The sequence below is a fragment of the Triticum dicoccoides genome, chromosome 6B (assembly GCF_002162155.2).
Source record: "Triticum dicoccoides isolate Atlit2015 ecotype Zavitan chromosome 6B, WEW_v2.0, whole genome shotgun sequence".
NCBI classification, from domain to species: domain Eukaryota; kingdom Viridiplantae; phylum Streptophyta; class Magnoliopsida; order Poales; family Poaceae; genus Triticum; species Triticum dicoccoides.
Window position 1 is genome coordinate 614,514,490 of NC_041391.1, and position 12,532 is coordinate 614,527,021.

The window sequence follows — 12,532 nt, forward strand, 5'->3', positions numbered from 1 at the left end:
GTCGGTATCCCAATACCTCGTTCAGTCTCGTTACCGGCAAGTCACTTTACTCGTACCGTAATGCATGATCCCATGTCCAACCACTTGGTCGCTTTGAGCTCATTATGATGATGCATTACCGAGTGGGCCCAGAGATACCTCTCCGTCATACAGAGTGACAAATCCCAGTCTCGATCTGTGTCAACCCAACAGACACTTTCGGAGATGCCTATAGTGCACCTTTATAGTCACCCAGTTACGTTGTGACGTTTGATACACCCAAAGCACTCGTACGGTATCCGGGAGTTACACGATCTCATGGTCTAAGGAAGAGATACTTGACATTGAAAAAGCTCTAGCAAAACGAACTACACGATCTTGTGCTATGCTTAGGATTGGGTCTTGTCCATCACATCATTCTCCTAATGATGTGATCCCGTTATCAATGACATCCAATGTCCATGGTCAGGAAACCGTAACCATCTATTGATCAACGAGCTAGTCAACTAGAGGCTTACTAGGGACATGGTGTTGTCTATGTACCCACACATGTATCTGAGTTTCCTATCAATACAATTATAGCATGGATAACAAACGATTATCATGAACAAGGAAATATAATAATAACTAATTTATTATTGCCTCTAGGGCATATTTCCAACACAATGGACATGGCTTGTTTGCACGTATCCTTGAAGTTCACTATAAACCGGGCCTTCAATTGGTCCCATGACCCGATGGAGTTAGCGGGCAGGCTCTTTAACCAAGTGCGAGATGTTCCTTCCAACATCATGGTGAAGTATTGTGCACATGCCGCTTCATCCACTTCCAGCATCTCCATAGTCATCTCGTAGCTCTCAACCCATGACTCGGGGGGTAAATCAGCGGTGTAGTTAGGCACCTTATGCGGGCCCTTGAAATCCTTGGGTAACTACACATTGCGCAGAGCCGGGGTGAGACACGGCACTCCCCAGGAGCTGAAAGCAAGTCCTCGTTCTACTGACGCCGCTGGCTGAACCGGGGCGGGTTGATGATGACCCGCGTACTGTGCCGCTAATGCTTCCTCCCTTCGTGCTCTGCCATATCCACCACGTCCTGAGCATTTGCACCACCACGCGCTGGATTAGGCCCTCGAGGGGCGTCATGGTTCCGCGCACTGCTTGATATAGCCGGTTCATTCATGTGCCTGTTGTAGCTCTTGCTCGGGCGAGGGGTTGAGTGAATCATGTCTCGGCTGTATGAATAAGCCTGCTGCTGCACCATGGCAGTCTGAAGAAGATCCCTGGCCTGCCGCGTCTCAACTGTTGCTGGTGACTCACCCTCCATTGGAATAGCTGCCAATCAAGATGCCGCAGCAATCATGTTGTCCAAAGGGGTGGAGAAGTGACCCAGTGGGGGTGTCATGTACTACGGCGGGTTATCTGTTCATTGAGGAGGGCCCATCACCCGTGGTTGATCCGGCACTCCGGTCCTAGGCGCTGCAGTCCGGTTTACCGCTGCCGGGTTGCTAGTTCCTGCTCCCGGCGTATTGAAGAGATTCATTGCATTGTAATCCGTCGGCAGGCAAGACTGATGCCTTCTCCTCAGTACGTCATTTGAAGCATTTTGATCTAACAGGAGTCGGTAATTTTCGGCCTGGATCCTCTGTGACTGGGCATCTAAAGCGGCCCGTTCCTCAGCCATCCTGGTTTCCTCAGCTACCAAATCCTCCTTGGCCTGAGTTATCTGATCCCGCAGCTTTGCAACCTCCGCATTATGGTGATCTTGAGTTGCTGGGGTAACTGATGTAGTCAGCAATGTCGTCCAGGCATCCAACAAACAGGACAGAACTTGAGCCGGCCGGCGCGCGGGGCCTCCTACCCCGGCTGCCGATTCGGAAATCATCGTCGCCGTTGTTGAAGATTGAGATGCGAGCTGTGTACCAGCCATGAAAATTGCAACCCGGTTTGGTGGTTCAAAGGAGTCCGGGATACCGCTGCCATCGGAATAACCCCCAACCAGGCCACCCTCAACTTGATACAACGACTCAGTCTCTCCGATAGATGATCCGCCGTCGGAGTAGATAGCCGTCTCACCATCAGATACCGGTTCAGATTCGGTACCGTGGATGAATCCTACGAACGCCCGCTTCATGGCAGGCTGAACCCGGGCAGGGCTTGCACGCTGAGCCGTCTCGACGAGGTCGGTGCAGATGTCCGGCTCAGGACCCGGTTCGCCGATCTTGCCGATGAAGACATGAATTCCTCCCAAGGGGACCCGGTACCCGTACTCAATTGAGCCGGCCTCGGGGCCCCAGCCTGCGTTGTCGATGTAGAGCTTGCCGCGACGACTCTTGGTCATCCGGCCAACCACGTATCCCTTGAGTCCCTCGAAGCTGCCCTTCAAGAACTCGAAACCATAGTGCGATAGCCCCACGGTGGGCGCCAACTGTCGTGGAATTATCACGTCAAATGTCCTAACGAAAGGACTTAGTCGTGGAGCCATCGCAACAAGATTAGCTTGAAGGGGTTAAACCAGAACAAAGGACACGGGGAGTTTATACTGGTTCGGCCCCTTGCGGTGAAGGTAAAAGCCTACGATCCAGTTGTTGTGGGATTGATTGATCTCGATGAGCAGGGAGCGAATCCGCTTTACCTATCTCTCGAGTTGTTGTTTCTTGTCCCTGAACCGCCGCCGGGTCGTCCCTTTATATACATAGGTTGACGCCTGGCTGGTCTACAGAATCCCGAGGCCAGCTCATACAAGTGTCCGGCTCAGTTTCTTCCTTTCCCTAACTTACAATACAAGTTACACATGTATGGCGGTTTACTACTATGGGCCCTAATCCGCCATTGGGATCTGGGCCTCTAAGCTTCCATAGTTAAAGCACCATGTACTTCGTCTTCAAGGGTTCTTTATGCAGGACTCCTTGTGAGTGTAATCCTGCCCCTCCTGGGCGGTTTACACCTAGTAGTTATATCCCCAACACCCATCTTGCACACTGTATCCTGATAAAGCAGGTTCAGGCTGCTGCTTCCATCCATAAGGACTCGTGTGAGGTGGAATCCATCAATTATTGGGTCAAGGATTAGTGCGGCTGAGTTGCCCTAACTGGTATTGGCCGGACGATCCGTACGGTCAAAGGTTATCGGGTCGGACGACCATAGCTTATATTTTGGGGCGACTGGCTCCATTGCGTTGACATCCCTAACTGTGCGCCTCCACTCCCGCTTGGGAATATGGGTGGCATTTATCATGTTCACCATTTTGATTTGCGGGGGAAACTTCTTTTACCCTCCTGTGTTCGGTGGTCGGGGCTCCTCGTCGTCGTCATCGCTCTGCGACCCCTTCTCCTTATTATCGGCACCTGACCTGCCGGCTTGTTTGAAGACCCAACATTCTCTGTTGGTGTGATTGGCTGGTGTTCCTAGGGTGTCGTGAATTTGGCATGGACAATCGAGTATACGGTCAAGACTGGACGTGCCTAGGCTGTTTCTTTTGAATTGTTTCTTCCTTTGACCGGTATTAGAGCTGCTGAATCGGCATTGACGGTCGTGTCTTTGGCGTTGTCGCCATTATTAGAACGCTTGTGTTTGCTGCATCGGGGCTTGCCGTTGTTATCTCTTGGTTCAAAAGTCCCAGGCTTGCTTGAGACGATGTTCCTACGAGCTAGCCAGCTGTCCTCGCTCGCACAAAAGCGGGTCATGAGTGTCGTAAGGGCTGCCATGGATTTCGGCTTTTCTTGGCCAAGGTGTCGGGCGAGCCACTCGTCACGGATGTTATGCTTAAAGGCCGCTAGGGCTTCCGCATCCGGTCAATCGACAATTTGGTTCTTTTTAGTTAAGAATCGAGTCCAGAATTTCTTGGCTGACTCTCCGAGCTGTTGGGTTATGTGACTTAAGTCATCAGCATCCGGTGGGCGCACATAAGTGCCCTGGAAGTTGTCAAGGAATGCGTCTTCCAGGTTCTCCCAACTCCAATGGGGTTTGCCGGCAGACTATTCAGCCAATGCCAAGCCGGTCCCTTGAGCTTTAGTGGGAGGTATTTGATGGCATGTAGATCATCGTCGCGGGCCATGTGAATGTGGAGAAGGAAATCTTCAATCCATACCGCGGGGTCTGTTGTCCCATCATATGGTTCGATGTTTACGGGTTTAAACCCTTCTGGGAACTCATGCTCCATTACTTCGTCAGTGAAGCATAGGGGGCGTGCGGTGCCTCTGTGCCGGGCTACATCGCAACGCGTTCAGATGAGTCTGATCTGCTGTATTCGGCCCGGACGGATTTGTATTTAGTATGTCCAGTGTGGCGGTCATTGTCACGTGTGGGGGCACGCCCCCATGATCCGTAGATCGATCTTGACTGTCCTGCTTTGTTTTTTAATTCGTCTCGCAGGTCATGCGCATAGACCCGAGCCTTCGTGTTTTTATTTGTTTGGCGACGGGGTGCGGGCTGGTGTTCGGGCTGATACGTCGCTTTGTCTCGGCCACGAGGTGGCCGGTCAGCCGCATCCTGCGCTGGTAGTATAGGCTATAGGGCCTCATCCTCGAATTGAGGTAACAACCTGCGCCTCGGCTAACTTTTGGTTGGGCGCTCGAGTCCGTATTCCTCGGCTGCCAGGACCTCAGTCCATCTGTCAGTAAGCAGATCTTGATCAGCTTGAAGTTGCTACTGTTTTTTCTTCAGGATCTTTGCAGCGGCTATAAGCTGGTGCTTGAAGCGCTCCTGCTCGACAGGATCCTCAGGCACGATAAATTCCTCGTCGCCGAGGCTCACCTCGTCTTGGGAGAGGGCATGTAATTGTCATCCTCCGGGTCTCCAACCATTACCTATTCATCAGGGCTAGCTTGCCCATCCTCCCGTCCGGCATGCACGAAGCTTGGCTGGGCGGGATTGTTTTCGTCTTCGGCATCATCCGGAGTGCTATTGTCTCTTGTGCCGGTATCACTATTTTTGCTATGGCGGGGTTTAGAGCGGCGCCGCTGACGTCGGCGCTTAGGTTGCTTCTCGAGAGGGTTACCTTCCGTTGCATTCTTTTTTTCCTCGCCATTGTTTTCTTTGGGTGTATCCACCATATATATATCATATGATGAGGTGGCAGTCCAGCGCCCTGTGGACAGTGGTTCCTATTCTTCTCCGGCATCGTCATCCATACAGTCGATGTCTTCGGAGTCAAAATCAAGCATGTCGGTTAAGTCGTTGACAGTGGCTATTAAGTGGGTGGTGGGTAGGTAACGAATTCCTTCGTCGTCCGCTTCCCACCCAAGCCGGACATAGTTCGGCCAAGAGTCTCCCGACAGAGAGGGAGAGATCTTAATGAGTTTAGCACATCGCCCAAGGGCGAGTGCTGAAAGATATCCGTGGAGCTAAACTCCATGATCGGTGCCCAGTCAGGTACGATGGGCACGGACGCACGCGGCTCGGAGCCTATGGCCGGAGACGAGTCCGAGGGTCCGATGACACAGACCTCCTTAGAAGTGAGATCGGTGTTCGGCTCTATCACCGCTGAGTGTGCGGCCTCCGTGGCGGGGTCCATCCACCCGTCCTCGGATGGCACAATCTGCTCCGAATTTAAAGCCGGGGCAGCTGCAGGTGTGATCTCCTGATCGCCGTCCGATGGCAGATCTAAGTCATGCTCATCGCGGCTGTAGGGCGAACCTGTCATGGGCTCGAATCCGTCAAAGATCAAGTCTCTGCGGATGTCGACAGTGTAGTTCAGGCTTCCAAACCTGACCTGATGGCCAGGGGCATAGCTATTGATCTGCTCCAGATGGCCAAGCGAGTTGGCTGTAGTGCGAAGCCGCCGAATACGAAGGTCTGTCCGGGGAGGAAAACCTCACCCTGGATCGCATCATTGTAGACGATTGAAGAAGCCATCAAGCTTTATGGTGACGACACGGTGGAACTCTCAATGAAAGCACCAATGTCGGTGTCAAAACCGGCGGATCTCGGGTAGGGGGTCCCGAACTGTGCGTCTAAGGCTAATGGTAATAGGAGGCAGGGGACACAATGTTTACCCAGGTTCGGGCCCTCTAGATGGAGGTAATACCCTACTTCCTGCTTGATTGATCTTGATCATATGAGTATTACAAGAGTTTATCTACCACGAGATCGTAGAGGCTAAACCCTAGAAGCTAGCCTATGATTATGATTGTTGTTGTCCTACGGACTAAACCCTTCGGTTTATATAGACACCGGAGGGGGCTAGGGTTACACAGAGTCGGTTACAGAGAAGGGAATCTACATATCCAAATTGCCAAGCTTGCCTTCCACGCAAAGGAGAGTACCATCCGGACACGGGACGAAGTCTTCAATCTTGTATCTTCATAGTCCAACAGTCTGGCATAAGCATATAGTCCGTCTGTCCGAGGACCCACTAATCTAGGACTCCCTCAGCCTCCGCATCCGACTCCAAGCAGAGGGAATCGGGGATCGCCTACTGCTATGCCTACAGATCTGCGTCCCTCACATCCTCCTCCGGCTCCTCATCCTCCTCGTCCTCAACCTCACCCCCCTCCTCTTCTAAGTCCTCCTCCGGATCCATCGCGTCTGGAGATAGCCCGCTGGTGATTCGGGCTTCGCGCCTTGCCGGATCTGCTCCAGGAGCTGCAGTCGGCGCCCTGGCATTAGATATGGGTAGCTCCTCGGCGTGGGGGCATGGCTACTAGTGGTGGCGGACGACGAATGGAAAGTGACGGTGGCAGCGGACGAGAAGGGGGAAATGTGGACGAGTAGGGTTTCGGTGCCAGCGGTCGGCTTAAATAGCCGGGCTACTCCCTACACGGCCGGTCGGAGCGGCGCCATCGGTCTAACGGAGGAGACGAGTTTCAAGCCGCCGGGTTTCAGAGTGTTTTCCTGTGGGACCCCATCGTCAGTCCGACATGGCAGACGCGTCCGGGTGCCACCATATCCGGCCCGTATTTGGGTTGGATATGAGGGGTGCCGGTAAGTCTGGGTGTTTGAGGCCCGTTTAAGAAGATCGCGTGGATCGCATTTTTGTGACTGTTCAGTGACCGAACTGTACACCCGAACGTTTAAGATGGATTTGAGACGTCCGCCTGTAGATGACCTAAATGCAGCTCACTCGCGAGTTCCCTGCGACCTTTGGAGGATAACCTCGAACTTTAGGGCGCTGCCTTCATCTGTGCCTTCGCTGTACAAGGTCAATTTCATCAATTTAATTTGTATACCTTGTGCGGTATGTTTGGTTATGATCATGCAGGCATCACCATCCCAAATTGGCTGACAAAGTAAAATGATGACAATGTCCGGTCTTATATTTATTTTTGAAACTACGTTGCCCCGTTCAAAAAAGATAGGAAAAAACTGCATTGCAGCGTCGCGCCTTAATCACCGATGACTTGTCCAGGCACAACGCCTTGGCGGATCGAATCCAACTCTCGACAGGATCCACTGAACAACGAACAGTGAAACGCCGTGCGAGGGATAGGAACCAAAGTTAATGCCATTTCACGACCGTGCTCGCCGTCTCCGACAGCACCGATACCCGACCAACCAACCACCACCGTTATGGCCTGCCACGCTCACCCCGCGTGCGGCCGCTTCAACACAGGAGCAAACCCCATCGGGCACTTGCACGAGGCCACGAGCCGCTGCCGCGAACTGTTGCGGCCGTACGTAGCGACCACTACGAGCGCATGGGTCAAAGCAGCCCGACGCGTCGACCCCGTGCCAGTCTTCTGGCGACGGCCTGCATGCACATTGCCCGGTACGCATGAGCCGTCATGGATCGGAGCTACGGCGGCTTGTACTACTTACGTTGACTGGGACGCCTTTTTCCTTCGTTTCTGCCACGCTTTCCAGCTCTCGGCAGGCTCTCTGCTACCGGGATCTTCCTCACTGCGTGCCAGCCAGCCTACACGAAGAACTATGCGCGCCACTGCCACGGCTGTTTACTTGTTTGACCGTCTACAGCTGGTGATACATAGGAGTAGCCGCCAATGGGAGAGACTGCCGGATCATGAAGTCCTGGTGCATGCATACAGATACAGACATCTACAGGCCTACACCACCAGCAGCACGACGCTTTGACCAGGACAGCACCAGCAGTGATGATACTGATGGAGAATGGAGTACATCAGTACATCACCTACACTTGAATGGATGAACCTACGTTGAGGAGTAACCGAAAAGCCGATCGGCCACGGTTTCGTGCAACGTCGTCGTCACCGTGCTTCGGTTTCGCTGCCACGGAGCGCTTGGACCACGCGTGGACGTGAGCTGTTTTCACCCCGACGCCCTATCGCGCACTGCACTGATCCACACGCTTCACGGCCGGAGGACGTCTCGGCCCGATCCCTGTCTGCCACAGCTAATCTAGCCTGCATTGGCGTGCTCTCATGAAACCACAAGCGATGTGCCCGCCGATCCTTCGCTATCACCAGTTGTAGCTTGTAGGGTGCCCTTGCCCATTCATTGTGACACGTATGCGGGCCAGTCAAGGGCAGCGTCAAACCCGGCCATGTTTCCCAACATGATAGCGATTGTTGTGGCGCCACCCAGATCCTTTTCATCCAATAAATTAAAGCGCCGGCCCTGATTATCTGTCACACTCACGCTTTAATTGCGCATGCGATAATGGATATGACCACCGTATTTGAGTACACAAGTTTATATGGTGTGGGTTCAGTCGGAGACTAAACCAGTCTCAATCAAGTGATATAACATGTAAAAAAACATGATTTTTTGCACATAACCCTATGTAAGATCTCACGAATATAACGTCGACTGAGAGATAACGAAGTCTTAATCGACTGAGATTTAACAAAACTGTAAAAAAATACTAAAAATAGTGTACGGTGTACTATTGTATCCTCCAAGATTACAAGATTAGAAAAATTGGGATGGATGAATGTTTGGCAGCACAGAAAAAACAAATGAATTTCGCCAAGAGGTTTGAGCGCATGAAAATTTTCCTCCAAAATATAGTACAATGAATCCTATGAATTTTTTCGAAGATTCTAATCATGTGAATCAAATGATAACCATAGAAAAGTTCTTAAGGATTCAAATACTCCAAAATTCTATGAAATCCATTTGAATCCAAGGACCCTTGAAAAGTTTGGGGACCAATTTCTTCGCCATGTTGAAATTCGACTATGAACCGTGTATGCTCTAACACATTGTAGGGCCACTTCGGATTATAGTATTCTGAAAATATAGAAAGGAAAATCATAGGATTCGGATGCCGCCTACCACAAAATCCCTATAGGATTACAGAACACAGGAATTCTGCAATGGGTGCCTTTGGATGGCCCACGAGAAAAAAACACAAAAAATTTAGAGGATTGAGGAGAGAGAGAGTAGAGAGAGGTAGAGTGTATTGGACTTCTCAAAGAAAAACAAAATGAGATTTGAGTTCATGTTCATATTCCTATGGAAAAGACAGCATATAAATTTGGTGACGCCAATCCTATGATTTACAGTAAATGGTTTTCTAAAGAAAATACCGTTAAATTCCTTCAATCTAGGGAGGGTGACACTACAAACCGTGGGTTTGCACCGAGTGGAGTGGTACGTACGTGTACAATGTCACATGTGGCAGCGAGGGGTGGTCACCATCTCTGTCTCTTGCGACCTCCTCCATGGCTCCATTCTGCAGCGGCATCTCAGTCTCCCTTCCCATACATATACGCCCGTCTCGTCTCTTTCCTAGCTCTCATCCCATTTGCAACTTCGCTCCTCATAGGCCACTGACCACCTTCTTTTACCCTCTGATGTCTGATCCAGCGGCACCATCACTGCCCGGCCATCTGCACTAGCCTTAGCAGTTTAGCTCCAAGAAAGTAGCTAGGTTTCCCCTAGGCTGTATCCGTAGCTCTGGCCACTCTGATCGAAGAACCTACACACAAGGCAAGCTGCAAGCTAGCTTCCTCTTCCACCTCTGCCTCTGCCTCACCCCAGGCTCGAAGCTTCTCTTCTCTTTAGCCTCACTCTCACCGTCGCCGGCACATAATCTGTGGCTGTAACGACCGAGATGGTCGGATGGCCATGAGCTCATCTCCTCTTCGGGCGTTCCTGGCGGCCATGCTTCTCAGCTTCCTCCTCGGAGCTGCGACGACGTTCAGCCGCCCCCCGCCGCCGATGCTCTCCGCTTTTCAGGTACGCACAGCGTCACCGTCTCCGACTTGTAGCTCCATTAATTTACGTGGCTCTAACTAACTAAACCGCACTGACGGTGATGTTCATGCGCAGAACTTGGCGGAGGACAAGTCGCGGCTGGGGTCGACGCCGCCGAGCTGCCACAACCGGTGCAACGCGTGCAACCCCTGCAAGCCGGTGCAGGTGACCACGACGCTCCCGGTGGGGTCTGGCGGCCCATCCACGGCGTCCCGCGGCTCCTCTGCCGCCGTCGACGAGGCCGCGGCCAACGTGCAGTACTCCAACTACAAGCCGCTGGGGTGGAAGTGCCGCTGCGCCGGCCGCCTCTACAACCCCTAGATCGTCGACTAGATAAGCCGCTGATTACCACAACACTCCTCGACGGCGGCACGTACCCTAGAGGCTCCGGCCGGGCGGGCGGCCGGTCGAGACTCGAGAGCTACGGTCCCGGTCTTGTTTTGGTTAGTTCATTTGGTCCCATAAATTCCTTGGCATCTCGTGTACCGTCCTGGTCCTGCACCGCAGGCTTGCATTGTCTTGTGTTCTTTCTTGCTACGCTGGTTCCAACATTTTACGGTGTACGCATGTACTACTACTAAGAGTGATCGGGATCGATGGAGCGAGCGGTAAATTGTGTATTGTAGCGATGTAATAGTAATAACAGTACTGGTGCTGTGGTGATGGCGGGTTAAAAGCCAGGCAAGCCTGCATGGCTGCACGTGACTCTCCTCTGACGTGAATCTGAAATCCCGAGTGGATCCAGTCCAAGCAGCTGCGCTTGCCCCAGCAATTAGCGCCACTGACCGGGGTCTCCGACACGTTTTCCAGGAGCGGCTGAGCGGTGGCCCCCGGCCCCGTCATCGAAGTAATTGCGCTTGTGTGCGTACGTGAAAACTCTCGGTGTAAGACGTGGGTCCGAGGCGAATGGAGGCTAGCGCGATTTTTTAGCCTGATCATCATTATCCTCGGCACGGCTCTGGTGGATCGCCATGTGTTAATTTATGATGGTGTCTCCCTCGCCCTGGGGCTCGGCTCGTATCGTATGGGTGTGGTGGTGTGTGTGGGGTTCGCCGCGCTTGGAAGTACCCGCTCGGACGTGGCTCTTGTCGCTTGTCGGGCCTCACTCCCTCGCTCTCTGTAGCGGCGTCCGGGCTTGGCAGATGCGCGCAGTGTGGGCACACCGCGCACTACGGACACACCAGTAGCGACTAGCGACGATGCAGCAGTAGATTTCTCAAATTGAAGTGAGGCAGGGGTAGTTTTCGTCTGCAAACAAGTGTGTGTCAAGACTCAAGGCAGTGTTTGCGGGGTGCTGCTTGACGTTCTGAGTTTCTGAACAAGACGTGGTTTCACCGAGGCACCATCTACAGCACATGTGAAGCTATCAACTCCACGTCGAGTCGTCCACCACGCTAGATATTCGCCGGCGACACGGCATTTCACGCCACTCGCAAAAAAATAAATGATATGGCAATTCAGTGTCAGGAACATGACCTTTGGCAACGCCGGTGGCTTTAGTCCCACCTTGAATATGGAAGAAGGTTAGGACACTAATAGAAAAATGACTTTTAGTACCGATTCGTAAAGACCTTTAGTATCAGTTCTGGAAACCGGCACTAAAGGGTGGGGATTAAAGGTCCCCTTTTCATCCCGGTCAACACGAACCAGGACCAAAGGCCCACCACATGGCAAGAGGCACGTCGATTTTTTTTTAATTTCTTTTTGAAATAAAGAAAAAACAGCCTGACTACTGGGCCGGCACGGCCTGCATACGACTAGAAACCCAACCTCTAGTTGGGCTAGTATGCATGCTCGTACGGCCCAGTAGGCCCCACAGGGCAGAAGACTTGCAATAGGCCAACAAAGGCCTGCTTAGAGAGGAGTTCGACACGGTAGCCGTGGCGGGGCTTATAAACCGGTGCGAGCTCCTCTCAACTAGTGAGGTGGGACTAAACATTGTGCACTGCGGGTGGCAGCGCACCACTTTTAGTACCGGTTAGTGGCTCTATAGGTCACAAATGAACCGGGACTAATGCATATCCGTTCGAATCGGGACTAATGATACCATTAGTGCCGGTTCATTTACAAACCGAGACTAATATGTCTCACGTAAAGTAGTTTTTCTGCTAGTGGGACCTCCTTATCAGGAAGAGTGCCACACTTCCTTCAAACCGGTCTTTTGGAATGTGATGAAGTGTCCGATTCACATTGGAAACGACCAAACGTATGTCAATGGACCGGGGGCTGGGCCTGGGTAGCTAAAAGGCTACCCTAGCGTAGCGTGCGAACAAGTCGGGGGCTCCTCCTAATTTTGGCAAGCTTTCTAGCCCGCTTTTGCGCACTTTTTTTTTCCTCTTTCTACAACTTTAGCCAGCTTTTTTTCCAGCTTTTTATTCCTTTTTCTGTTCTTTTTCTTCTTTTCAGCTTTCCTATTCTTTTGTATACTTTTTTTT

At 52.1% G+C, this 12,532-nt stretch overlaps 1 pseudogene; it reads left to right on the plus strand.

Annotated features, from left to right (window-relative positions):
• Positions 1 to 9,614: 9,614 nt before the first annotated feature.
• On the plus strand, positions 9,615 to 10,760 carry LOC119323537 (annotated as a pseudogene).
• Positions 10,761 to 12,532: the final 1,772 nt, after the last annotated feature.